The following is a 27859-nucleotide window of genomic DNA, read 5'->3' on the forward strand; positions in this document are numbered from 1 at the left end:
CACACACACACACTCTTCAAGATAAATGTACACACGTTTGCACATTGTTTCCGTGCAAATGTTTGTGCCAAATCTTTTTCAGATTTTGGATTGAGCCTCAGTCAGATTAATCGAATTAATTGAAAGATACAGCACGGTGTTTAAGAAGGAACTGCAGATGCTGGAAAATCGAAGGTAGACAAAACAGCATGGAAACAGGACCACGCCAACCACCACTCACCCATTTGCACTGCTTCTATATGGTCTCAGTTTCACATCCGTTCCCTCCACACCAGGGGCATTTACAGAGGGGCCAATTAACCTGCAAACCCGCTCATCTTTGGGATGTGGGAAGGAGCTGGAGCACCTGGAAGAAACCCACGCGGTCACAGGGAGAACGTGCAAACTCCACACTGAGAGCACCCGGAGTCAGGATTGAACCGGGGTCCCTGGTGCTGTGAGGCAGCTCTTTAACCAGTTGCTCCACTCACTGTGCTGCTCAAACAATTTCACGACCATAAGCAGAAATAATTGTTTTTGTGAATTGATTGAGGGATTAGCTCTGGTAGAGTTGCTGACTTACATACCCGGGTTTGATCCTGACTACGGGTGCTGTCTGTGCTGAGATTGTACGTTCTCCCCATGACCGCGTGGGTTTTCTCCGGGTGCTCCGGTTTCCTCCCACACTCCAAAGACGTACAGGTTTGTAAGTTAATTGGCTTCAATAACAATTGTAAATTGTCCCTGGTAGACAAAAGTGCTGGAGAAACTCAGCGGGTGCGGCAGCATCTATGGAGCGAAGGAAATAGGCAACGTTTCGGGCCGAAACCCTTCTTCAGACTGTGTAGTATAACGGGATTCAGTGTGGACTCGGTGGGCCGAAGGGCCTGTTTCCGCACTGCATCTCTGAACCAAACAAAATATATAAATGGGATGATCAGTCTGAAGAAGGGTCTCGACCCAAAACGTCGCCCATTTCCTTCTCTCCGAGATGCTTGCCTCACCCGTTGAGTTTCTCCAGCATTTTGTCTACCTTCCTATACTTATTGTCTGTTTTCTTCCTACACAAGCCCATTCCAGTGTTGTCTCATCATGCCTTCTTCACAACTTATTGTCTTACCTATCTTCATCTGAAGAAGGGTCTAGACCCCGAAACGTTGCCTACTCCTTTTCTCCAGAGATGCCGTCTGACCCGCTGAGTTACTCCAGCTTTTGTGTCTATCTTCGGTTTAAACCAGCATCTGCAGTTCCATTCTGCACCTGAATTCACACCAGTATGGCTCGTCAGGCAGCATCACAGTCTGGCATCATGTCAAACACTTTGGGTGCTGGGGTTTGCTGGAATGCAAGGATTCTTGTGGGATATGTCAATGTAAGAACATGTTGTTGCTTGGAGGGTTTGCTGCGCTGTTTCGGAGTTTCAGTGCAGTGGGATTAAAGCCGGGGACAGGGCAGCTTAACACAGAAAGAGGGGATTGTAAAGGAGAGGGGGATTTCATCGCACAAATATTCATGGGCAGGGAGGTTTGTGGTGACCGGTGTGAGGTTTTTATATTAGTTTTACCCAGGGCTATGAGACACAGTTGGAAAACTTCGGATAAAAGGGACCATAGCGTGATACAGCACGGAAACACACCAGGATTTGTTCTGTAACATTTCATACCTCTAGGTTCCCTCTCCCCTGACTCTCAGTCTCAAGAAGTGTCTTGACCCGAAACATCACCTATTCCTTTTCTCCACAGATGCAGGCTTACCCTGGACTGAGTTACCCCAGATTTTTGTGTCTATCTACGGAAACAGACCCCTCAGTCCAACACGTCCATGCCGGCCATCGGATCTAGTCCAATTGGTCCGTGTTTGGCCCATTTCCCTCAAAAAACTATCTCTGTCCACTCGGAAACAAATCACACAAAATGCTGGAGGAACTCATCAGGTCAGGCAGCATCTGCAGAGGGTATGGACTGGCGACGTTTCAGGTTGCGACCCTTCTTCAGTTTAATCAGTCTGAAGAAGAGTCCCGACACGAAATGTCGTTGGTCCATTAACTCCATAGATATTGCCCGAACCACTGAGTTCCTCCAGCAATTTGTCTTTTTTCGTAGCATTCCAGCATCTGCAGTTCCTTGTGTGGACTGATAAACTGATTCCAGTTCTTGAACTGCGTGCATGTGTGTGTGACCTGGTGCATCCTTCTCTCATTTGAGAACTTGAGCGCCCTGGAGCGGAAAAGACTACAAAACGTAGTAAACACTGCCCAGTCCATCATCGGCTCTGACCTCCCTACCATCGAGGGGATCTATCGCAGTCGCTGCCTCAAAAAGGCTGGCAGCATCATCAAGGACCCACACCATCCCGGCCACACACTCATCTCCCCGCTACATTCAGGTAGAAGGTACAGGAGCCTGAAGACTGCAACGACCAGGTTCTGGAATAGCTCCTTCCCCACAGCCATCAGACTATTAAACTCAACTGAAACAAATCTCTGAACATTAATAGCCTATTATCTGTTTATTTTCACTTTATCTGCATATTTATTGATGTGTGTATATATTTATATTATGGTACTAGACTAAGTGGGACCCGTTGGGTCCCAGCATCACACGGGAGGGCTGGTCACCAACGCAATATTCCACCTCTCCACCAATTCCAATATTGCTCGCCAGTGGGGGGGTGGTGGGGGCGCTAGTATGGGTGTTGCGGGCCGAAGGTACTGGTTTCCAGAGGGCTAGTATAGACATTGTGGGCCAAATGGATTCTTGGGCTGGCAGCCAACTGTTGCAACGATTTTAAAAACCAAGCCAAGGCAAACAATTTGGATGCAGCCACCCGACAACCCAAATTCATTTTGTGAACACAAATTGTTTTTAAAGTCGAGGCAAACAATTGGGCAGCAGCCACCCGACAACCAAAATTCATTTTGTGAACACAAACTTGTTAAAAATGCGAGGCAAACAATTGGGCAGCAGCCACCTTACAGCCACCTTACAGCCACATCGAGGGGACTCACCGTGGAGTAGACGTGCGTTCAGTGTTATTCAAAGCTCAGAGCCGTGACCCTCTCGCTTCCTGGATCTGGCAGAGACTGAGTGAGGGACTGCACTTCCGGATTTTATAGTCCCTCCCCACTGCCGCCAGCGGGGGCAGCAGAGAGAATGGGGATTTTGTTTAAAACATGAATATCTCTCTGATTGTTCATCGCTGGGAAAAATCCTCTCGTCCCGGAAGGCGGAGGGGGGCTCTGAGCGAGGTGGCCAAAAATGACAGCCGTAGGTGGCGGTGTTCTCTCGGAAATCGCACCAGAGTGGGCCAAAAGCGGTCAAGATCAGACTTTTAGTAATATATATATAGATATGGACACACTAATATTCATGCCTACTATATTCTTTTGTGCTGAAGCAAAGTAAGAATTTCATTGTCCTATCAGGGACACATGACAATAAACTCTCTTGACTTGACTAATATAGAACATTGGCTTAGATTTAAAAAAAAGATAGGTAGACCAATGAAATGTTTATCATGAAGATAGACACAAAATGCTGGAGTAACTCAGCGGGACAGGCAGCATCTCTGGAGAGAAGGAATGGGTGACGTTTCAGGCGGAGACCCTTCTTCAGGCAAAATAAAACTCATCCAGGGATATCAAACCCCATTTTGCAAAACATACCATTATAGTGCAGTGAAGCAATCCAAACATTACAATCTTACTTAATCCTGCTCAGACAATGGAACACGCCCAAAACAGTTCTTCTAAATATTTATCAAGAGCAAGACCTCTGACTCCACATGCCACTTACCCAACAGAAGTCACTCATCACCTCTCTTGACACAAATGACTCAATGGAACAGCCTAATTTAGCGCCCTGACTCAAATTACACAATGTAATCCAACAAGCAGACACACAATCAACACAGGCGGGGGTTACGGGGAGAAGGCAGGAGAGTGAGATAGATCTCCTGGACCCCCCCTCGGTCATGAACGACCATGGGTGAGATAGATCAGCCATGATTGAACGGGCCATGATGGACTTGATTCTACTCCTATCACTTATGATCTTACGACAAATGCAGGCATATTTATTATAAACATTACTTATTCGGTTAATGTACTGGTTGCCTGGCTATAGAATGGTCAGTTACGAGATGAATAACCAGTTGATGGTTAGTCATGTTATGGGATAGTTATTGGGGAAAAAGTTTTTATTGGCTATGGAACAATAGTTAGAAACATAGAAATTAAGTGCAGGAGTAGGCCATTCGGCCCTTCGAGCCTGCACCGCCATTCAATATGATCATGGCTGATCATCCAACTCAGTATCCCGTACCTGCCTTCTCTCCATACCCTCTGATCCCCTTAGCCACAAGGGCCACATCTAACTCCCTCTTAAATATAGCCAATGAACTGGCCTCGACTACCCTCTGTGGCAGAGAGTTCCAGAGATTCACCACTCTCTTTGTGAAAAAAGTTCTTCTCATCTCGGTTTTAAAGGATTTCCCCCTTATCCTTAAGCTGTGACCCCTTGTCCTGGACTTCCCCAACATCGGGAGCAATCTTCCTGCATCTAGCCTGTCCAACCCCTTAAGAATTTTGTAAGTTTCTATAAGATCCCCTCTCAATCTCCTAAATTCTAGAGAGTATAAACCAAGTCTATCCAGTCTTTCTTCATAAGACAGTCCTGACATCCCAGGAATCAGTCTGGTGAACCTTCTCTGCACTCCCTCTATGGCAATAATGTCCTTCCTCAAATTTGGAGACCAAAACTGTACGCAACACTCCAGGTGTGGTCTCACCAAGACCCTGTACAACTGCAGTAGAACCTCCCTGCTCCTATACTCAAATCCTTTTGCTATGAAAGCTAACATACCATTCGTTTTCTTCACTGCCTGCTGCACCTGCATGCCTACTTTCAATGACTGGTGTACCATGACACCCAGGTCTCGCTGCATCTCCCCTTTTCCTAGTCGGCCACCATTTAGATAATAGTCTGCTTTCCTGTTTTTGCCACCAAAATGGATAACCTCACATTTATCCACATTATACTGCATCAGCCAAACATTTGCCCACTCACCCAGCCTATCCAAGTCACCTTGCAGTCTCCTAGCATCCTCCTCACAGCTAACACTGCCCCCCAGCTTAGTGTCATCCGCAAACTTGGAGATATTGCCTTCAATTCCCTCATCCAGATCATTAATATATATTGTAAATAGCTGGGGTCCCAGCACTGAGCCTTGCGGTACCCCACTAGTCACTGCCTGCCATTGTGAAAAGGACCCGTTTACTCCTACTCTTTGCTTCCTGTTTGCCAGCCAGTTCTCTATCCACATCAATACTGAACCCCCAATGCCATGTGCTTTAAGTTTGTATACTAATCTCTTATGTGGGACCTTGTCGAAAGCCTTCTGGAAGTCCAGATACACCACATCCACTGGTTCTCCCCTATCCACTCTACTAGTTACATCCTCGAAGAATTCTATAAGATTCGTCAGACATGATTTACCTTTTGTAAATCCATGCTGACTTTGTCCAATGATTTCACCACTTTCCAAATGTGCTGCTATCCCATCTTTAATAACTGCCTCTAGCAGTTTCCCCACTACCGATGTTAGACTAACTGGTCTGTAATTCCCCGTTTTCTCTCTCCCTCCCTTCTTAAAAAGTGGGGTTACGTTTGCTACCCGCCAATCCTCAGGAACTACTCCAGAATCTAAAGAGTTTTGAAAGATTATTACTAATGCATCCACTATTTCTGGAGCTACTTCCTTAAGTACTCTGGGATGCAGCCTATCTGGCCCTGGGGATTTATCGGCCTTTAATCCATTCAATTTACCCAACACCACTTCCCGGCTAACCTGGATTTCACTCAATTCCTCCAACTCCTTTGACCCGCGGTCCCCTGCTATTTCCGGCAGATTATTTATGTCTTCCTTAGTGAAGACGGAACCAAAGTAGTTATTCAATTGGTCCGCCATATCCTTGTTCCCCATGATCAACTCTGTTCCCCATGATCAACTCGTTTATTTAGTTTATAATAGTTACTGTGTCATGTGGACTGTTGATCATGGGCTAGTTATCAATGATGTGTTGGTTGCTAGTTTATGAGATCTTACGCCTGGTTAATGGGATGTTTACCGAGTTAAGAACTAGTTGTGTAGGAAGGAATTGCAGATGCTGGTTTACACCGAAGACAGACACAAAATGCTGGAGTCACTCAGCGGGACAGGCAGCATCTCTGGAGAAAAGGAATGGGTGACGTTTCAGTTCGCGACCCTTCCAGTTTAGTTTATTGTCATGTGTACTAACTTACAGCGAAAAGCGTTTGTTGCGTGCTAACCAGTCAGTGACCTTCAGACTTGGTTAACTAGTTACTAGATAACTAGTTACCTGGTAATGTCTGAATAATTATTGGGTTAATGTGAAGACTACCTGGTTAGAGAATGGTAAACTAGTCAAGTGTGTTTTATTGTCACATAGTAGCGACACCTGGTGGTGTCTTTGAATAGTCAAACGCTCGGATTGGCTGCACCGGTCACGTGGGCGCGGGGGGGGGGGGCGATATTCGCGCGCTTTTTACCGAGTTGTACGATTCTAACACCACACTTGTGGAAGTAACATCGTGTTTTTTTGGCTGTCTTACCGACCTGAGTTTATTAGCTGTTTTACCGTTACAAACTAAAACCAGTTGAATTCACTCACTGTCTCGACTCGTGAAAACATGTCCCAAACAGCACAATGACTTTCTTATTGATTAGATGATTATCCAGTTGATGGTTAGTAGGGTATGGGATAGTTATTGGGGGTTGACTGTTCCCCTGTGCGGTTCCGAATACATTTCAAGATCCTTCTTTATGTTTACAAAGCCCTTGCCCCCACCTACATCTAAAGTTTGCTCACCCACCACACCACCTCCAGGTCCCTCAGATTGGCCGACCTGAGGTTACTGAACATCTCCCGGTCTAGGCATAAGCTCAGGGACGTCCTCTGAGGGAGGGCTATAGGGCACGTAAGGTCACTGGGTCATAGGGCTTGACACACGGAGCCGCTCAATCCATCTGGAGGACATCCGTAACTTGTGGTATATGTTATTAATGCAAGAAACGCGCACTTTCATACCTGTTAAAAACCGCCAAAATGTTGAATTTTTGAACTGTAAAAAATTGTGGAAGTCGGGGTAAGCGTGAGAGACATGTACCCAACTTCAGAATTCCAAATGTGAAGCGAAATGAAGGTAAAGAGAAGCGAGAGCTGAAGGGACAACAACAGCTAAAGTGCTTGGCGAACATTGGCCGTGCAGATATCGAAATTAAAAATATTGGGAATTATCGCGTTTGCTCACTGCATTTCATCAAGTAGGGCATTATTTGTGTTTTTTCTTGATTCCTTTGGTATCTAAAAAGTCTCAGAAGTGAAAAATCTGGCTGTAAATTTTGCTTCAGAAGCGTTTTCTTTTTGTATGTAAAAACCCACTTGAGAACCATGGGCGATTTTTAAAAATTTACAGCCAGATTCATCACTTCTGAAACTTTTTAGATGCCAAAGGAATCAAGAAAAAACACAAATAATGCCTTAGTTGATGAAATGCGGTGAGCAAACGGCCAATGTCCGCTAAGCACTCTGGCTGTTGTTGTCCCATCAGCTCTCACTTCTATCTACCGTCATTTCTCCTCACTTTTGGAATTCTGAAGTATGCTAAATGTCTCTCACGCTTATCCCGATTTCCAACTGCAGCCTCAATATAGGGAAGAGATAAGACTTTGCCTTCCATCACAGTGAGGAGGTGTTGGAGACTCATTGTGATGGATGTTTATGTAAACTGTGTTAAGTGTTGGTCTTGGGTTTTTTTGTAATGTAAAAAACTGTAGTAAATGTAATTTTGTTCAAACCTAGGTTTGAACGACAATAAATAGCATTCCATTCCATTCCATTCCATAATTATTTACAGCCCAGAAATTGACAATTTCGGCGGGTTTTAACGGGCCGCTACGCTGGAAACAATGGTAAGTGCATACCTGCAGTTCAACGCGTGCACTCCATTAGGAGTAGCGTAGCAACAGTACGGGTCATGGGTCGTGACCCGACTGCCGTGAAACCTCCCTATGTGTATGTATTTATGTATGTACTCAATCTATGAACCAATGTTGTATAACGTTAGTTCCTCCACCAATGTAAAGCACTTTGGTCAACGAGAGCTGTTTTTTAAATATGTTATAGAAATATAAGTGACTTGATTTGACCATCAGTTCAAGTCTTATCTGGTTCAGGTCTTATCTGGCAGACAGAACTATAATAATAATAATAATAATAATAATAAATTTTATTTATGGGCGCCTTTCAAGAGTCTCAAGGACACCTTACAAAAATTGAGCATGTAGAGGAAAAACATGTAAGGGGAATGAAATAAATAGTAGAGACATGACTAGTACACAAAGTAAAGACAGAATTCAATACAAAACACAGTATGAGGCAATTAATGCACAGATGAAAAGGGACGGGGACGTGGGGCTAAGGATAGGCAGAGGTGAAGAGATGGGTCTTGAGGCGGGACTGGAAGATGGTGAGGGACACGGAATTGCGGATCAGTTGGGGGAGGGAGTTCCAGAGCCTGGGAGCTGCCCTGGAGAAGGCTCTGTCCCCAAAACTGCGGAGGTTGGACTTGTGGATGGAGAGGAGACCGGCTGATGTGGATCTGAGGGACCGTGAGGGTTGGTAGGGGGAGAGGAGGTCAGTGAGATATGGGGGGGCCATATGGTGGAGGGCTTTGTAGGTGAGGACCAGGATTTTGTAGGTGATCCGGTGGGAGATGGGAAGCCAGTGAAGTTGTTTGAGGACTGGAGTGATGTGATGCCAGGATTTGGTGTGGGTGATGAGTCGGGCGGCTGCGTTCTGGACCAGTTTGAGTCGGTTGATGTAGGTGGAGCTGATGCCAAGGAGAAGTGAGTTGCAATAGTCCAGTCGGGAGGAGATGAAGGCATGGATGAGTCTTTCAGCAGCAGGCGGTGTGAGAGAGGGTCTGAGTTTGGCGATGTTGCGGAGATGAAAGAAGGAGGTTTTAATGACATGGCGGATGTGAGGCTCAAGGGAGAGGGTGGAATCAAAGTTCACGCCAAGGTTGCGGGCCTGGGGAGATGGGGAGACAGTGGTGCCGTCGATGGTGAGAGTGAGGTTATTGATTTTGCTGAGTGTGGTTTTGGAGCCTATGAGGAGGAATTCTGTCTTATCGCTGTTGAGTTTGAGGAAATTATGTTGCATCCAGGTTTTTATAGCTGACAAACAGGAGTTGATATGGGAGAGGGGGGGGGGGGGTTGTGGGGGGATTTGGTGCCAAGGTAAATCTGGGTGTCATCAGCGTAACAGTGGAAGTCCAGATTGAAGTGGCGGAGTATCTGACCAAGGGGGAGGATGTAGATGATGAAGAGGAGGGGGCCGAGTACGGAGCCTTGGGGAATGCCTTGAGTGACTGTGGCTGTAGCAGAGGTGTGGTTGTGGAGAGAGATGAAGTGGGATCTGTTGGAAAGGTAGGAACGGAGCCAGCTGAGTGCAGAGCCTTCAATGCCGAGGTCTTTGAGTCTGGTGAGCAGGATGTTATGGTTCACTGTATCGAAGGCTGCGCTCAGGTCGAGGAGGATGAGGATGTTGAGGGAACCAGTGTCAGCAGAGGTGAGGAGGTCGTTGAGGACTTTGAGGAGAGCAGTTTCTGTGCTATGGAGGGGGCGAAAGCCAGATTGGAGGGGTTCAAGTAGGTTATACGCAAGGAGGTGGGAATGAAGTTGCGACGCAACGATACGCTCCAGGGTTTTTGAAAGAAAGGGGAGGTTTGAGATTGGGCGGTAGTTAATGAGAGAGGAGGGATCAAGACCAGGTTTCTTTAAGATTGGTGTAACGGCAGCAGTTTTGAAAGCGGAGGGGACAATTCCTTGGGACAATGAGGAGTTGAAGAGATTAGTGAGGTTAGGGCAGAGAACGGGGAGGCAGGACTTCAGCAGGGGAGTGGGGAGAGGGTCGAGGGAGCAGGTAGTGGGTTTGGAAGAGCTGATGAGTTTGGAGATTTCAATAGGGGTGACCAGGTCAAACTGGGAGAGGAAGCAGTGTGGAGGAGGGGTAAGGAGGTCAGTGGAGATGTTGAAAGGAAGGGCCTTGGTAGGTGGTGGAGTAGATGCTGGGGAGTCGGGTACAGGGGATAAAGATTGATAGATGGTGCTGATTTTATCAGCGAAAAAGTGGAGGAATGAGTTGCAGAGATCCGGAGTAGATGTAGGGAGAGTGTTGGCTCGAGGCTTGAGGAGGTTGCCCACTGTGGAGAAGAGGGTTCTGTGGTTTAGGCAGGGATCGGTGAATATGGAGGAGAGGTAGGCAGATTTTGCAGCAATGAGGGCATCTTTGTAGTCAGTGAGGTGGAGTTTGTAAGCTTCAAGGTGGACTGTGAGAGATGATTTCTTTATAAGTCGTTCAAGTTGGCGACCAGTCTGTTTCAGTTTACGAAGTGCAGGTGTGTACCAGGGTGAGGATGTGTTGAAAGTTACGGTTCTTGTTTTGAGGGGGGCCATAGTGTTAAGGGAGGTAGACAAGGTGGAGTTGAGATGGTTTGTGAGATCATCAGGTGAGATGGGGGTTGAGTCCAGGGGGAGAGTGGTGGAGAGCAGGTCAGAGAGATGGTGGGGATCGATGGATTTTAGATTACGGAAGGTGATTTCTCGGAGGAAGCGGGGGCGAAGTGTCGGAGAAGGGATGGTGAACCGTATAAGCTTATGATCAGAGAGGGGGAAGAGGCAAGGATGGAGGTCGAGTACCGGTTGATTTGTGGAGCAGACCAGGTCAAGGATGTGACCTTTGTCATGGGTGGGAAAGGTGACGTGCTGAGTGAGAGAGAAGTTGTCAAGTAAAAAGGCGAATTCAGATGCAAGCTTGCAGGTGGGGGAGTCCATGTGAATATTTAAGTCACCAAGTAGCAGCAGACGTGAGGAGAGGGATGAGGCAAGTGTGAGGAGTTCAGTGAAGTCAGATAGGAAGGAGGGGTTTGGTTTAGGTGGCCGGTAAATGAGGATGACTGTCATGGAGGAAAGGGCTTTGAAGGCGAGGAATTCAAATGATGCTACTGGGGGGAAGGTGAGTTCAGTGATACGAAAATTCTGGTTAAAAATAACAGCGAGGCCACCTCCATGGCGGGAGGGGCGGGGCTTGGAAATGTAATTAAATCCAGGTGGGGATGTTTGATTGAGGGAGAAGAAGACATTGGGTTGTTGCCAGGTCTCAGTGAGCCGAAGGAAGTCCAGAGTGTTGTCAAGGATTAGTTCATGGAGGGCAAGGGCTTTGTTGTTGAGCGACCTGGTGTTGAGGAGGGCAAAGTTGGCATTGTGAGAGGGTGGAGGGATAGGGGCAGGCTGGAGAGATCTGAGGTTGTCCCGGTTGACAGTGCGTGTGGTCAGCTGGGGTGGGGGGTGACGCGGTTGAGGGGGGGCAGAACTATGTGTGTAAGCCTTGCTGGTTTTGAATCCTCCTCCGCTCCTCTGTCATATGGGGTTCCACAGGGCTCAATTTTAGGGCCCCTGCTTTTCTCACTGTACTTACTTCCTCTGGGTTCCATTCTTAGAAAGCATGGCATCTCTTTTCATTGTTATGCTGATGATAGCCAACTATATATGCCGCTGAGGAAGGAAGATGCTTTTTCTGTCAAATCACTTCTGTCATGTCTTGAGGACATTAAGTCCTGGATGGCCCTAAACTTTCTAGGATTTAATGAAAAGAAGACAGAGGTGATATTGTTTGGTCCCAATGGCTGCCGTGAACCTCCCCCTGTTGACTTGGGTCCCCTGGCACGGTATGTGAAGCCAACAGTTTTAAACTTGGGTTTTAGGATGGACAGTGATTTTAAATTAGATCATCAAATAGGCGCGGTGGTTAAGTCCAGCTTCTTTCATTTAAGGCAGCTGGCAAAGGTGAAGCCCATTCTTGAGCGGCAGCATTTTGAAACAGTAATCCATGCCTTTATCACGTCTAGGCTGGATTACTGTAACGCACTCTATTTTGGAGTTGCTCGATCTTCCCTGGCTCGTCTCCAGTTGGTTCAAAATGCTGCTGCTCGCCTTTTAACTGGAACTCGAAAGAGGGAGCACATAACGCCAATTCTGGCCTCCCTCCACTGGCTCCCGGTGCACTTTCGAGTTCATTTTAAGATTCTGTTATTTGTTTTTAAATCTTTAAATGGGCTCGCCCCGCCTTACCTCTCTGAGCTGCTTCATCCCTACGCTCCTGCCCGGTGCCTCAGGTCAGCTGATCAGCTGCTCCTGGAGGTACCGAGGTCTAAGCGGAAGCTCAGAGGGGATAGAGCCTTCTCTGTTGCTGCTCCGGCACTCTGGAACACTCTGCCGTTGCACATCAGACAGGCCCCCTCACTGTCCATCTTCAAAACCAGTCTTAAAACCCTTTTCTATTCCTTGGCTTTTGACCCTACATGAGACTTTGCTCCTGTTTTAGTGTTTTTAATGTTTTTATTTTTATTGTTTTTACTCTCTTTTTTAATGTTTTTATTGTCGTGTAATAATTGTTTGTCCATGATTAGTCATGTACAGCACTTTGCTGCAACAGTGGTTGTTTTTAAAGTGCTCCATAAATAAAGTTATTATTATTATTATTATTATCAGGTGTTTTTACCTGGTCACCTGCATTTTATGTCCTCAGATGTCCCCGCTCCTGATTGGCTTGCAGCTCTGCAGTTCCGATTGGCCGCTCCATCCTCCGCTTTCGATTGGCTCTTTGCCATCCAATGGGGTTAGGGACGCCGCCGTTACAGCCTCGCCGATTGGACACCGACGGCAGGCGGTTAATGGGCGTCTGAGAGGACGGCGCTGATTGGATGGCGGTTACGCGGCCGCTGAGAGGAAGGCGCTGATTGGCCGATGGTTAAGGGGGCCGATGAGAGGGGGGCGATGATTGGCTGCTCCCCTTTGACCTTCCTCCCAGCATGCCGCGGCGGATGATTTCCGGCCGTCGGAGAGTCATGTCCGGGAGCCGGGCCTAGCCGCTCAGTGCGAGCAGAGCCTGAGGCAGGAGCGGGGAGAGAGAGAGAGTCCGGCGGGAGGTAGGGTCGTGAGCGCCGGCGCCCGGTGTAGCTCGTGTACCGAGTCGAGCTGAGGCGGGAGGGAGGGAGGGTGGGATCGGCCGCCGGGGGCCGGGCAAGGGGAAGGGGGTCGAGTGGAAGCGCCCCCTCCCTGGGCCCAGCGCGGCGGGCGGGCGGGCGGGCGGAGAGCGGCTCTACCCGGGCCTGAGGGGCAGCAATGACCCATTGGTTCAGTGAGGGGAGGGAGGGAGGTGAGCGGGGAAATGTGTGGCTCTCTTTGTTATTGTGTGTGTGTGTGTTTATGTGTGGCCCCAGTGTGTGTGTGAGTGGCCGTGAGTGAGTGTGTTTATGTGTGGCCCTAGTGTGTGTGTGTGTGTTTATGTGTGGCCTCAGTGTGTGTGGCCGAGAGTGTGTGAGTGTGTTTATGTGTGACCGTGAGTGTGTGTGTTTGTGTGTGGCTCTAGTGTATGTGTGTGTGAGTGAGTGTGTTTATGTGTGGCCTCAGTGTGTGTGTGTGAGTGTGGCCGTGAGTGTGTGTGAGTGTGTGTGTGTGGCCCCAGTGTGAGTATGTGGCCGTGGCCCGTTTGTGTGCGAGTGAGTTTGTGTGGCTACAGTGTGAGTGTGTGAGAGAGTGTGAGAGTGTCTGTGTATTTATGGCTCCAGTGTGTCCGTGTGTGTGGCCCCAGTGTGTGTGAGTTTGTGTGTGTGTGTTTGTGTGTGACCCTAATGTGTGTGGCCCCAGTGTGTGTGCGGCTTCCACCCCTGATGTGCAACGTCGTGAGCATCCCGGGCTAGAGAATGCACCACAATACTTATTGTGTGGTCCCACCGTCGGGGTGGTTAATCTAATGTTTAATGTGTGATTTTCACCGGGATGGGTTGTTGAGTCAAATATTTTAATGTATCGACCCCAGGATGGGGGATTGTGGCTCTGAGGATTCCAGGCTGGGGATTGTGCTCCGTTATGTACAGTGCCCTCCATAATGTTTGGGACACAGCAATGTCATGTAAATGAAAGTAGTCATGTTTAGTATTTAGTTGCATATCCTTTACATGGGGCTAGTCCCCTTCAGTTTTCCTTTCAGCATATAAAAGGCATGCTCAATTGGGTTCAGATCGGGTGATTGACTTGGCCATTCAAGAATTTACCATTTTATAGCTTTGCAAAACTCCTTTGGTGCTTTAGCAGTGTGTTTGGGATCATTGTCTTGCTGTAGAATGAACCACTAGCCAATGAGTTTTGAAACATTTGTTTGAACTAGAGCAGATAGGATGTGTCTACACATCAGAATTCATTATGCTACTGCCATCGGCAATTGTATCATCGATGAAGGCAACTGAGCCAGTACCTTCAGCATGCCATACATGCACAGGCCACAACACTCCCTCCACCGTGTTTCACAGATGAAGTGGCATGCTTTGGATCTTGGGCAGTTCTTTCTCTCCTCCATACTTTGCTCTTGCCATCACTCTAATATAAGTTAATCTTTGTCTCATCTGTCAACAAGACTTTTCCAGAACTGTGGTTGCTCATTTAAGTACTTCCTGGCAAACTGTAACCCGGTCATCCAATTTTTGCAGCTAACCAGTGGTTTGTATCATGCAGTGTAGCCTCTGTATTTCTTTTCATGAAGACTTCTGCGAAATGTGGTCATTGACAAATCCACACCTGACTCCTGAAGAGTGTTTATGATCTGTCGGGCAGGTGTTTGGGGATTTTTCTTTATTATAGAGAGAATTCTTATGTCATCAACTGTGGAGTTCTTCCTTGGCCTGCCAGTCCCTTTGTGATTAGTAAGCTCACCAGTGCACTCTTTCTTCTTAATGATGTTCCCAACAGTTGATTTTGGTAAGCCTAAGGTTTGGCTGATGTCTCTAACAGTTTTATTCTTGTTCTCAGTCTCATAATGGCTTCTTTGACTTTCATTGGCACAACTTTGCTCCTCATGTTGATAAACCAATGAGGAGCAATACAATACTCCAGGTACGGTCTCACCTGGGCCCTGTACAACTGCAGTAGGACCTCCTTGCTCCTTAACTCAAATCCTCTTGGATTGAAGGCTAACATGCCATTAACTTTCTAAGGATCCACTCTCCCGGCAGACCCATTGTCTCTGCTTGTTCGTGCCTCACCGAACTCATCTCCACATACCTTGACTCCATACTATCCCCCTTGGTCAAATCCCTTCCCACCTATGTTCTAGACAGCTCAGACACTCTCCGCCGCCTCCGCGCATTCCACTCTACTCCCTCACCCCCTCATCTTCACCATGGATGTCCAGTCACTCTACACCTCCATCCCCCACCAGGATGGCCTCAAAGCCCTCCGGTTCTTCCTCGACCAGAGGAGCAACCTATACCCAGCCACTGACACTCTCCTCTGCTTAGCGGAGTTGGTCCTCACCCTCAACAACTTTACGTTTGACTCCTCCCATTTCCTCCAAACACAAGGCGTAGCTATGGGCACACGCTAGGCCCCAGCTACGCCTGCCTCTTTGTCGGGTACATTGAACAATCCTTGTTCAATACGTACCAGGGCTCCATCCCCGACCTCTACCTCCGTTACATTGACGACTGCTTTGGGGCCACCTCCTGCACCCACACACAACTGACTGACTTCATCCACTTCACAACCAACTTCCATCCGGCACTCCAATACACCTGGACCATTTCCGGCACTTCCCTACCATTCCTTGACCTCACCATCTCCATCGCAGGGGACAGACTTCTGGCCGACATACACTACAAACCAACTGACTCACATGGCTATCTGGACTACACGTCTTCCCACCCTGCCCCCTGTAAAGACTCCATCCCCTACTCCCAATTCCTCCGCCTACGCCGCATCTGCTCCCAGGATGAGACGTTCCACACCAGGGCATCGGAAATGTCCTCGTTCTTCAGGGCCACCATAGATGAGGCTCGCACCAGGGTCTCATCCATACCCCGCAACATTGCTCTCTCTCCCCATCCCCGCACTCGCAACAAGGGCAGAGTCCCCCTAGTCCTCACCTTTCACCCCACCAGCGGCAAATACAACAAATAATCCTCCGCCACCTCCAACGTGACCCCACCACTCGCCACATCTTCCCATCTCCCCCTATGTCTGCCTTCCGCAAAGACCGCTCCCTCCGCAACTCCCTTGTCAATTCTTCCCTTCCCTCCAGTACCACCCCCTCCCCGGGCATTTCCGTTGCAACCGCAAGAAATGCAACACATGTCCCTTCACCTCCCCCTCGACTCCATTCAAGGACCCAAGCAGTCGTTCCAGGTGCGACAAAGGTTCACCTGTATCTCCTCCAACCTCATCTACTGCATCCGCTGCTCTAGATGTCAGCTGATTTACATCGGGGAGACTAAGCGGAGGTTGGGCGATCGTTTCGCCGAACACCTCCGCTCAGTCCGCAATAACCTACCTGAACTCCCGGTGGCTCAGCACTTCAATTCCCCCTCCCATTCCCAATCCGACCTCTCTGTCCTGGGTCTGCTCCATTGCCAGAGTGAGCAACACCGGAAATTGGAGGAACAGCACCTCCTATTCCGCCTGGGTTGCTTGCGTCCGGATGGCATGAACGTTGAATTCTCCCAGTTTTGCTATCCCTTGCTGTCTCCTCCCCTTCCTTAACCCTCGAGCTGTCTCCTCCCACCCCCCCGCCCTCGGGCTCCTCCTCCTCCCTTTTTCCTTCCTTCTCCCCCCCACCCCCCCCATCAGTCTGAAGAAGGGTTTCGGCCCGAAACGTCGCCTATTTCCTTCGCTCCATAGATGCTGCTGCACCCGCTGAGTTTCTCCAGCATTTTTGTGTACCTTCGATCTTCCAGCATCTGCAGTTCCTTCTTGAAAACTTTCTAAGGCTGCCTTGTGGGTGAGGAGGGAAATACACACCTATTTCTTATTGGCGTGATTGATGTAGTCTATTTTTTTTCGTAGAATGGGAGATTTTCTTCTAGATACACACAGTGTTGTCTAATTCCCCCTTCGGTCAAATGCTTATTGGTGAATGTATGTTCTGAGTTGTCACCCAAGAATAGGCTCTTGTTTCCTGTGATATGACTGTGTGCAGATTGTATGCTGATGAGGTGAGAGCCTCTGATGATTGAGCTGTGGGACTTTGGAAGCTTTGCATGGTGTGGTGAAATCTGTGGGAATTAGGACCGTCTGCTTGCCTGGTCTCAAGAGGTATGTAGCCTGTTCAATCCATGAAAGATATTCTTGCCACAAGTACTTGTTAATGTTTCCACCTTGCAGGATGTATGCTGTTAATAGAGACTTCGGGAGGCGGTGGTGTTTTGTGAGTGGAAGGTGTGATAGTTTCTGCAGGTGTTGGTTACAGATCTGACTGACATCAGTGTTTAACTGAGGAGGGATTTGTAGAATTAAAACAGTCGCAGGTCAAGCAACACCAGTTTAGGAAAATAGATATTGCTTCACGTCTGCCCATGATGGTGAAAGGTAATTGACCTGAAAGACTAACTTAGAAAATAGGTGCAGGAGAAGGCCCTTTGAGCCAGTTGTTTTTCTTTCTTCATAGATGCTGCCTTACTTGCTAAGTGTTCCCAGCATAGTTTTTATTTCGGATTTTTTGCGTCTGCGGTATTTTTCTTTTGTGCATTGAGCAGTTAGCAAGTTCCTTGGTTCCAGGAGCAGTGTTAGGCCATTTGGCCCATCAGGTCTACTCTGCCATTCAATCATGGCTGATTAATTTTCCCCTCAACCCCATTCTTCTGCCGTTTTCCCCATAACCCCTGACATCCTTATTAATCTGCACCTTAAAAATATTGTGCCAATGAAGGAAGTGCAGATGCTGGTTTAAATCGAAGGTAGACACAAAATGCTGGAGTAACTCAGTTGGTCAGTCAGATGCTGCCTGACCTGCTGAGTTACTCTAGCATTTTGTGTTTATCTTAAATATCTAGTGACTTGGCCTCCGCAGCTGCCTGTCATTTAGTGTGACTTGTCCTATGATAAGGTTCTTTATCACCCTCTTTGGAATAGGCTGATGAATAAAAGAGACAGTCCCCCTCGGGAATGAAGGTTGTAGAAACAAAGAACTGCAGATGCTGGTTGATACCAAAGATAGACACAAAGTGCTGGAGTAACTCAGGCAGCATCTCCAGAGAAAAAGGATAGTTGATGATTCGGGTTGGGACCCTTCGGACTGAAAGTGGGGGTGGGGTGGGGGAGGGTAGGAAGGGGAAAGAACTGGAGGAATAGCTGAAATGAGCCAGCTGACTCGAGGACGGGTGATTTCCCACAGATAAACCACTAATACATGTTCCTTAATGCCGAGGGGTAACAGCCCTGTGTGCAGGTCACCAAGATTGCATGTGGTCATCGAGATAGGTAATGCTGGAAACACTCAACAGGTCAGGTAGTATTTGAGTAGGGAGGAGGACAGATTTGGCATTTGCTGCCTTCCCACCAACCTGTGTTGTGTATCTTGCAGAAACAAGGAACTGCAGCTGCTGGTGTCAGGCAGTATCTGGAGAACATGGATTGTGACATTTCGGGTCGAGACCCGTCTCCAAACTATGTATTCAAAAGGGAACTGCAGATGCTGGAATATCGAAGGTACACAAACTTGCTGGAGGAACTCAGCGGGTGCAGCAGCATCTATGGAGCGAAGGAAATAGGCGACGTTTCGGGCCGAAACCCTTCAACTCTTCAATCCTTCGCTCCATAGATGCTGCTGCACCCGCTGAGTTCCTCCAGCAAGTTTGTGTACCTCCAAACTATGTATGTTGTTGTTCCACTGGGGTAAGCGAGGGAGAATCAAACTCCCCAAACGGGGAGTGTCTCTGCCATGGGGGCTTCTTCGGGACAATATTTTTGGGAGTAGATAATATTTTGGTCCAACTTGTATGCTGCACAGGGCTTGTGTTCGAAACTAATAGCAGGTGGGTGGTAGTGTAGTGGAGTTTCCAAAGATGAAGCTACTGATTATACAAACCTGACCCTGAAAGTTCAGAACAGATAATGGGAGATCACCCGCTAGTCTTCCTTTGTTCTTGCTCGACAAAGCTGAATGCGAGGTCTGAGATATTTAGTTGGGTTTGCCCTGTTCTGTTTGGCTTGGGGAATGGCTGCAGAAAAGGACTCCCATTGTTTGCTTTGATCTGTGCTGTGTAGTCATGCTTTGTCCATCAGATCTTGTATCTCTCCACCTGGCTATGTGTGGCCTCTGGAACATGTAGGAAAGTGGGTCCTTAGAAACCCACCCTCCACATTAGAGAGTTGGACTTGCAGCTGCTTTCTCCGAGCAGCTGTGATTCTTGGGACACACAGGTAATGGTACCCAAGGTAGACACAAAATGCTGGAGCAACTGAGCAGGACAGGCAGCATCTCTGGAGAGAAGGAATGGGTGACGTTTTGGGTTAAGACCCTTCTTCAGACTTCTCGACCCAAAATGTCATCCATTCTTTCTCTCCAGAGATGCTTCCTACTTCAGTCGGAAGAAGGGTCTCGACCCGAAAGGTCACCTATTCCTTCGCTCCATAGATGCTGCCTCACCCGCTGAATTTCTCCAGCATTTTTGTCTACCTTCAGGCTTGTAGGTTAATTGGTTTCGATAAAATTATAAATTGTCCCTAGTGTGTAGGATAGTGCTGGTTTGTACAGGGTGAATGCTGGTTGGCATGGTTTCGGTGGGCCAAAGCCCCCCCTTCCGCGCAGTATCTCCAGTCAAATTATAGAAACATAGAAAATAGGTGCAGGAGGAGGCCATTCGGCCCTTCGAGCCAGCACCGCCATTCATTGTGATCATGGCTGATCATCCCCCATCAATAACCCAAATTGAAGTGTTTCTCAGGAAGACAATGCTGGAGTACCTCAGTCGGTCAGGTAGCATTTTGTCTTTCTTTGATACTGCCTGACCTGCTGAGTTACTTTAACATTTTACCTATCTTTGGTAAACCAGCATCTGCAGCACCTTATTATTAGTATTTTCTTAGCAGGTGGTGATCTGGAGATGGTGTGTTAGTAGGAACCTGAGAGATAAAGGAGTATGAAACGTGGTTTCTAAGCTGGCAATTCCAGTATCTGGTGTAATTCAGCAGATACTTGGTAGAGGTTTTGGTGAGCTTCCATTTAGGGGATGCGAATAAGAGGCTATTCAAGCGACTGTTTGTTTGTGTATTTGAAGCTGTAGGAAGGTTTTGGTGGGAGGAGTGCATCCAGATATTGCAGAAATGAAACAGTGGTCTTGATTGAAGGGTTCATGACTCCAAATGCAAGTGATCTGAAGTTGACTGCTTGTATCAAAATCTGCTAAAGGAACATGACTAAGTTCATATGTAGACAAAAATGCTGGAGAAACTCAACGGGTGAGGCAGCATCTATGGAGCGAAGGAATGGGTGACGTTTCAGGTCAAGACCCTTCTTCAGACTGATGTGGAGGTGACCCAGTCTGAAGAAGGGTCTCGAACCGAAACGCATTCCTTCGCTCCATAGATGCTGCCTCACTCGCTGAGTTTCTCCAGCATCTGTAGTTCTTTCTTAAGTATGACCAAGTTCATGGTTGCCAAGGGATCAGAGCAGATTTTGTCCCTGGATCTACATTGCTTGTTCAATGAAATTCCAATGTTCTGTGTCCAACCTATCTGTCGTGGACCTGAACCTTGAGGGATATTGGGAAAGCTGCAATTGTTAAATATGAAATTAATATTTGAACCACACCAGTGACTGTTTTCTGGGGTTGTGGGGTTTTGACTTGTCTAAAGAATGTTGAAGAAATTGATTGAAAAGGTCCAAAGTTGTGAACTGTCTAAGCTAGACAAAAGTGCTGGAGAAACTCAGTGGGTGCAGCAGCATTTATGGAGCGAAGGAAATAGGCAACGTTTTGGGCCGAAACCCTTCAACTGTCTAAGATGTTTTGTCTGACTATTGAGTTAATAACCAGTCATCACTTTAGAATGCCTCGTTTAGAGGGCAGGATTGTTAGGACATACTTGTAGTGTCAGAATTTCTGGGACATTCATACAGCACAGAAACGGGCCTTCAGCGTAACTCGTCCATGCCGACCATCTAAACACGTCCCATTTGCAAGCATTTGACCCATATCTGTCGAAACATAGACATCCCTTTCAACCCATATAACCTATAGTTCATCACAGTAGGTGCCATTGGGATTAAGGAATTTCCCTTCTCCAAAGTAACCTGATCTTGTGATGATGCGGGCAGCACTCTGTGCAATCAAAGCCCATGGAGCCGACCATTCTGCATTTAAGCCAATTCTGTTGTTTAATCAAATTACTGAACTTCCTTTACCTCCTGTTATTTTATATCCAATAAAACCCTTGGCAAACACATTTGAAATGTTATTCCTGTGTGGCTTGGCTTGAAGGTAATGTGCACCTAAATATTGACCTCTGCAAAGGTTGTTGGATTCAGTCCCCATTCTGGAGACTTGAGCGTTAAAAAATAATCTTTCAACTGGTAATAGCGCTTTCTCACGGGGCGACTTGACGCAAGAGTTAACCAGAGTTGAACATCGTGGGAACCCCGTGTGATAACCGTACGGCAGGTACTCGTGTAACTTGGTGACTCGGGAGAAAATTCAAGCAAGTTTGAATTTCTCCAAGAGTGACTTGTACACTTGTGGTTGAAGATTGCAACATTATATGCACGTAGTGGCCAGTGCGATATCCGTATTAACTCTTGCGTGTACCGTGGGAACTACTGCGAACGGTGAACCCGGACAGAGGGGACAGAAGGTGAGTAATCTGGAATGAACATGCTGTTAGGCTGGGATCATTCTCTGCGAGATGATCTTATTGCGGGAGACAAGTGTAGGAGAGGTGTACTGACTGTGTGGGCAGAACTTTGGAAGTGATTGCCCACCATTCTCAAAAGCCGCTGTGTCTCCCTGTCCCTCCAACTCCAGAGGAATCCGCGCCCCCTCATCCGCAACCCGGGTTCCTCTGGAGTTGGAGCGGGGCTGGGCTAGAGTTGCTGCTGGCTGTGAGTCTCTGGGATCTCCGTGCTTGCAGTCGGTGTCCCGTTGGTCCTAACGTCTCCTGCCACCCCCCTGGACTGGAGCTGAGACTGTGAACTGTACCGCCCTTGCCCCCTCCCTCTGCAACTGCAAACAACCCCACAGTTCCCAGTCTCAGCTCCTGTACAGGGGGGTGGCCGGAGACGTCACAGCCCGAGCTGCGCCCCCTCATCCGCAACCCCAAGAACAAGACGTACCTTGCACACCATCAGCTTCTGTCCCTACGGGGAGCGTGTTCCTCTGGAGTTGGAACGGGGCTGCGCTGCTGCTGGCTGGTGGTCTTTGGGATCTCTGCTTGCAGTGGGCCTGGGGGTCGGTGTCCCGTTGGTCCTGACGTCTCCGGTGACTGGCACTGACCTGCTGGCATCGCCGACGTGAAGACAGTGCATAGCCCCCGCGCCGGTGCAATGGGCAGGGCGCTGAAGAGGGGAGGGAAGGGGTCACACACATGGCCGGGAAGCAGAGGGGTGTAGGTGGGGTGAAACTGAAGGGAGCGACAATCTGCTGCTGCCTGCCCGTTGAGTTAAAAAGTTCCCACGCAAGACTCACGATACACTGTATATCGTGACCGTGTGAACTTTTTAACTCAGCGGGCAGGCAGCAGCAGCTTGTCAATTATTAACTCTCCCGCGCAATTACCTTCTCTTTTATGAATGGGGATTCACAATGTTCATTCAAGATTTAACGGGAAAGCTCGGGAGACGGACAAGTCACTCGCACAAATAACAGAAATGCCGAGTACCCGTGGGAACTCTTTATCTATCCCCCCCGTTATATCGTGTGATATCGTGCTAGACCACGACCACTTCACTCTGGTTACATCTTGCGTCAAGTCGCCCCGTGAGAACGCGCTTTAAGAGGGTCTTTCCACAAAGATGTTAAATAAAGGCCTCTTCCTCGAGTGCAAGTTGGGAATCCCCCAGGTATTATTTTGAAGATGGGCAGGAAAATTGTACACGTTACCTATCACTTGACCATCTTGTAAAATTACCACGTTACTGCAAGTTAGCCACTGGGCTTGGTTGCTGGCTTCCTTGTATTAAAATGCCGAACGTATTTTCAACAGGGACTTCATTAATTCAATTGGGACATTCTTAAAATGGACTTGACAGCCACTATTTGTGTGCAAGCAAGTACTTTGCTTGGGGGGTGGTGGGGGGGGGGGGGGGAGGGAAGGTTGTCGTACTTGTATACATCAGGTCTTCCGACGTCTTGTAATTTCACTCTAGAACCAGGTATTGCTTGGACAATTCTGTGGTGCATCCACTCCCAAGAAAGATCTTCATCTTTCCATTCCTGCCTCTGATTCGGCACTGGAGCTGCTGAGGACACTGCCCTTGTTCTTCTGGGAACAGGAAGAAGCAAACTGATACCTATTTTATCATTTTGTGAGATCATTGACCTGTGAGCTAATTCCCTTAAATCCACCTACCTACCGTCTTTCTCAGTCTCTTGGATATTGCAGATCGGAACTGCAATGAACAGTTTGCCTGGAATTAGCTTGCATCTGCAGGGGAGTTCCCAGTATCTCCTCCATGGGGAAATTGTTTCCTAACTCTGCTCCTGATGGGTTTGGCTCATCTGGAGTATATTATGGTCTGCTCAGTGGGTATAGTTTCTGTCTTATTCTGCCTAACTTTGCAATGTCTATGCCCACGAGACTCTTTCATATTTGGTCGGTTAGAGGCCACTTTTCCAATGTGTCTGTGAAGGAATTGGCAAACTCCATGATGGTTTTGCAAGTGCCATACTTGTATCTTCTGCCTAGCCTCCAGCAGTACCAGGTACTTTGGTAATCCTTGCGTTTTCTCTCTCTCTCTCCGTCTCATCCCCATCCTAGTCATCCTGCTAGTTCCACTGGACCATTGTGGGCTCCACCTTTCCTTGGCCATCGGTGCCAGCACTGATTTGTTCTGAACCATTTCACACCTTCGTTTCCATCTCCGCTGGCTCTCGGTTTGAAGAAGGGTCTCGATTTGAAACATCACCTAATCCTTTTCTCCAGCGATGGTGTCTGACCACTGAGTTACTCCAGCATTTTGTGTCCATCTCGGTACTTTGACTTTCTTTAAAGCAAACCTTAAGCTTTGACCCGAAACGTTGCCTATTTCCTTCACTCCATAGATACTGCCTCACCCGTTGAGTTTCTCCAGCATTTTTGTCTACCTTCCATTTTCCAGCATCTGCAGTTCCTTCTTAAACACTTAAGCTTTGCCCCATATTTTTTGTGAAACATTGTTAATTGAACGGAGTCAGAAAATGTGAGTTCTTTCCTCTCTAAGAAGACCATTGTGATCCTATTAGATCTGACCCTGTATATCTTGCTTCTATACTTGTGCACTAAATTTATCAGTCATAATGATAACTGCCCACATAAATGTCACTCTATAATCACACCCAGTAAATCCTCTCTGCATGGGATATGATGCAGTTTACATAAAGTTTTCGTTATCATGGAAGATGCAGTTGCTTGAAAAATCCAAACAATTGGATGGGTTTTAATATGGACTTGCTTCAACTTGTCACGGCCGGAGTGACTAAAATCCAGTAACCACTTTCCTCAGCTGGTAAATGGTATTCCTTCCAACACGTTGGCACAGTGGTAGAGTTGCTGCCTTACAGAGCCGGAGACCCGGATTAGATCCTGACCACTGGATCAATGACGTACAGGTTTGTCGGTTAATTGGGTTTGGTTAAATTGTTCCTAGTGTGCGTAGGATAGTGTTAGAGTGTGGGGATCGGTGGTCGGAGGGGACCCGATAGGTCAAAGAGCCTGTTTCGGTGCTAAACTAAATGGATTGTAGAGGTATTCTGCATTAGTCTGGTATCCCATTGCCGGGTACTGTGTTCTTGAGGGCGTAGTGTACTGTGGAGGTGGACATGTCACAAGGCATTATTTTTACACTTTTTTTGTTATTCAGATAGATTTTCATAGTGCATGGTTCTAGTCAATGCTCTTAATCAGAAATATTCAAATATTCATTCAGTTAATTGTTCGCAGGAGCCTGCTGTGCATGTAACGACTGCCTTGTTCACTTGTATACCATTGTTTCTACTTCAGTATGTGAGCTGGACGCATGCAAGCCTTTAGTTTAAGTTGCCCAAGGATGCTTGTATTGGTTTATTGTCATGTGTACCCAAGATTCAGTGGTAAAACTGTGCTATCCAGTCAAATCATATCATGCATGAGTATAATCCAGCCACATATAGGCACCACAGTGCCGAAACAACGGTGCTGCTACCCCTTAGCACCAGAAACCCATATTTGATCTTGACTACGGGCAGAGTTTGGATGTTGTCCCTGTGACTGTGTGGGTTTTCTCCAGGTGCTCTTATTTCCTCCCACATTTCAAAGACGTGCAGATTTGTAGGTTAATTGTATTCTGTAAATTGCCACTAATGTGTAGGATGCGAAAACAGGACAACATGGAACTAATGTAAATGGGTGATCAATGGTCGGCTTAGACTTGGTAGTCGAAGGATCAGTCCCTTCGCTGTACCTCTAAACCAGTGGTTCTTAAGCTGGGGGTCGTGTATCTGTCATCACTTGCTAGCTAGCTCATTCCCCACCCCTCTACTCTCAGTCAAGATGAAGGGTTTCAACCCAAAATGTCGACAATCCATTTCCTTCTCCTTTTCTCCTCGTCTACCCCTATGGGGGTCGTTTGGGTCTTTGCCGGGGGTCATGAAGGGGTCATAAATAACATATCCATTTGTTGAGCCCATGTTTAGGAACCTAACAAAGGTACATACCACATACAGTGTTTTGTTCGCATATGCGCGTACTGGTGCCAAAAAAGGTTACGAACTACTGCAAACTAAACTAACAATGCAACTGTTGTTGAAAATAAAATAACGAGTGTAGAATATAGTTTTACAGCTACAGAAAGTGCAGATGAAAAGTGCAAGGGCTGCAATGAGATTGGGGGGGGGGGGGGGGGAGATCAGGTCTGCACACTCAGCTTGAGAGATCTGTTCAGCGGTCTGATAGCAGGGAAAAGTCTGTTGGATCTGGTGGTACGTGCTTTCAAGCCTTTGAATCTTTTGCTTGATGGGAAAGGTGAGCAACTGGGATGTAAGTGGTCCTTGATCATGTTTAGATTTGTGATACACCGTGGAGACCGGCCCTTTACCCCACCGAGTTCTCGCTAACCAGCAATCTCAATTTACAATTTTACCAAAGCCAATTAACCTACAAACCGGCTGTCTTTGGGATGCGGGAGGAAATGGGGGCACCTGGAGAAAACCCACTGGGTCACATGGAGAACGTACAAACTCCGCAAAGACAGCGCCCGAGGTCAGCATTGAATCTGGCTCTCTGGTGCTGCAAGGCTGCAACTCTTCTGCTGTTGGTTGCATTCCTGAGGCAGTGTGAAGTGTGGATGGTGTTGCTAGGGGTTAGAGACTGGTTTGTATGTTGGACTGGCCTGCATCTACACTCTGCAATTTCTTGTGGTTTAGGGTATTGACAAACTAAGTCAGAAGAAGGGTTTCGGGACGAAACGTTGCCTATTTCCTTCGCTCCATAGATGCTGCTGCACCCACTGAGTTTCTCCAGCACTTTTGTCTACCTTGCATTCAATCTCTCTACTTAATGACGTTGGTTAATCATTGGATCAATTTTTCAATTTGCAAAAGTGAGTTCTGCAATGGAGGAAAGGAGCCAGTTGAAGCTTTTACAGTTTTACAGTTTTGCTATTTTGTGGGTAAATGTGAATGGTTCAGGGCACTGAATTAGTGTACTATCCACATTTCTTGCTGAACTTACTTGAAACAAATACTTCTGCATTATTCAGCATTTGCTGTAACGCATTATTACACTTCTCTTTTCAGCATAAAGTGTAATGTAACCGTTCAGCATTACAGCAAATTGTTTAATGGGGAAGTGTTTGTAAATAGGACCCATAAAATGAAGTATGGCCCCTGTCAGAGATCCAGGGCTGCAGATACTTTAAATGCTGGCAATGCCAATAAAACTGGATTCTGGCTGTACAATTCAAAGCATGGAATATTAAGGGATGGAAGCACTGCCAGATTAGTGTATAGACACAACATTGTCGGCACACCTGAAGATTTTGACACGGATCTGTGTCCAGGAAGATAAGGTTTGTTGTAGGGATAGTCCTGGAGATGGGACAATCGACCTACCATTGTGATGCTTCAATGGTGTGCTGTGTTGGACTGTAGAATTTTCGAGGACTACCAAATGGCGTTTTTCTTAGAAATATGGCAGTACAGCTGCTGCCTCAAAGCGGCAGAGACCCGGGTGGATTCTGACCTCTAGTGCTGTCTGTGGAGTTTGCACGTTCTCCCTGTGACCATGTGGGTTTCCTCTGGGTGCACCGGTTTTTGTACACATCGCTAAGAGATATGTGGATTTGTAGGATTGATTGGCTTCTGTTTGTTCGCCCGTGTGTCAGACGATGTGGCTCGCTGTTGGCTTCGGTCATCATCCAACATGCGAAGGGTTTCGGCCCGAAACGTTGCCTATTTCCTTCGCTCCATAGACGCTGCCGCACCCGCTGAGTTTCTCCAGCAATTTTGTCTACCTTCGATTTTCCAGCATCTGCAATTCCTTCTTGAACATTTGTTCTATTTGATCTTATTTGATTGTGCACGCCAGGTTGATTGCATTCGTCGAAACACGTGAAGGTTGCAATCTCCCACCCCCTGTGGGTGGATGAGAAAGTGGGATAACATAAAGCAAGCGTGAGCGGGCGATCGATAGTCGGCATGGACTTGGTGGGCCAGAGGGCTTGTTTCCTTGGTGTATAGAGGGAGTATGGCCATAGAGGGAAGTACAGAGAAGGTTCACCAGACTGATTCCTGGGATGTCAGGA

The 27859-nt window shown here is 47.5% G+C and overlaps 1 protein-coding gene across 1 annotated transcript in view; it reads left to right on the forward strand.

Annotated features, from left to right (window-relative positions):
- The first annotated feature begins 12949 nt into the window (after positions 1 to 12949).
- The window catches only part of LOC116967830 (RAC-beta serine/threonine-protein kinase), an 87456-nt gene continuing 72546 nt past the window's right edge, over positions 12950 to 27859 (forward strand). Inside the window, exon 1 of the mRNA XM_033014445.1 lies at positions 12950 to 13049. The gene's annotated coding sequence lies outside the window, so the exon portion shown is untranslated. The remainder of the gene's footprint in view (positions 13050 to 27859) is intronic.

The sequence above is a fragment of the Amblyraja radiata genome, chromosome 41 (assembly GCF_010909765.2).
Source record: "Amblyraja radiata isolate CabotCenter1 chromosome 41, sAmbRad1.1.pri, whole genome shotgun sequence".
NCBI lineage: Eukaryota > Metazoa > Chordata > Chondrichthyes > Rajiformes > Rajidae > Amblyraja > Amblyraja radiata.